This window comes from Cystoisospora suis (genome assembly GCF_002600585.1).
Source record: "Cystoisospora suis strain Wien I chromosome Unknown contig_1437, whole genome shotgun sequence".
NCBI classification, from domain to species: Eukaryota; Apicomplexa; class Conoidasida; order Eucoccidiorida; family Sarcocystidae; genus Cystoisospora; species Cystoisospora suis.
In genome coordinates, this window is record NW_027154237.1 from 13,861 (window position 1) to 15,279 (window position 1,419).

A 1,419-nucleotide genomic window follows, 5' to 3' on the forward strand; every position below is an offset into this window, starting at 1 on the left:
GAAGGATCGTCCATACAAGGGACGATCACTTGTGACAGAGCAGGACAATGCAAATGATGGGATTATAGTTGAGTCAGCTCTACGTGGGTAGGTGCAGTGAGATGTGACCACACAAACGAGTTGTACTTCTGAGGTAGTCCCTTTTTCGCAGTGGAGCAACGTGCGGTGGCGCGAACGCGATTACCTGCGCTGATATGAACTAGAGTCTGAGGCACATGGAGTAGCGGCTTTAGCGTGTATTTTACATAAACAAGCGACTGGCTGTGTGTGGTGGGACAGAGAACTTCCGCCAGTAAGAAAACGAGAGCTCTGAGGACGCATGACCTCACGTAATGCTCGTGCCGCCGGAGGCTGTTTGGAGAAGAGTATGTAGTTGACAGGAAGGACGGTCTCCGTTTTTGTAAGAACCAGGCGGCAGTCGGTGTCGCTTCCCACGCAAGGTGGTGCACACGTCACTAGCCAGACGAGGCTGTGAAGTTGAAACGTCAGTCCAGCGATCAATGCTGCTACTATGGTAAGTGTCACAACCTGCAACGGCTACTCGGCCGCCGAGATCCCAACCAATCGAAGTGCCCTTCCCACTGTTGACTGGTATAAACTCTGTGTTAGATGTATGTAGGTGGCGTAGAGCCTGGCTAGGGTGGACGGCTGCAGTTCCGATCAGCCCTGACGCGGCTGAACAGACGCCGGCAGCTGGCCCGCGCTCCTTACTGCGTCCCGGCCGTGCCACTGACACTGCGCGTTTGGCCACCATCGGAGCCGCTTTTACTGCACGGCACCGGCTTCTACAGAGAGGGCCGAAGGCGGCACAACTCCGCAAGCGACGGCGGATGAACAGAGTCTACTTACTGCGTAGCCTAGCGTTCCATGTGGGCCTGAAGTTGGGAGGACTCCTTCGTAACAGTGAGAAAGGTCGCAACCCGGAGCTCTGCATTCATGAGCGGATACAGTTACAGGTGGCCCAGTCAACTTTTTAATCATCTGTTGGTCCCAGTAAACCCGCTGAACCCAACTAAACGTGCTCCAGCTTCAGCCGGTCACGAATCGGAGGCTGCCTTCCGTGTTCACAGCTTCCCTGCGGCTCAGTTATATTCTTCCGCGGACACTGCAATCGCGTGAGTGTGGACTGGTGATCCGAACTGAAAAACCAATCTTCCGCAGTGTAGCTTTCTGTAACCGCAGCGCGTCAAGCGGAAGGACTCGCTGTACTATGGAGTGCCTGGGAATCCGAGAGCGGACTCCCCTGAACGCCTGACGACTGCAGACACTCCAGGACAAACTACCTGTTTTGCGGACTAAGCTCAGGACCAGGGAAAGGCGTTCGACCGTCACGGTACGGATGGACACGCGGGAACGAGAACCCAAGTGCCGAGGTGCTCTGTTGTCCCTCTCCGGATGGCGAGAGGAGAGTCTATAAAC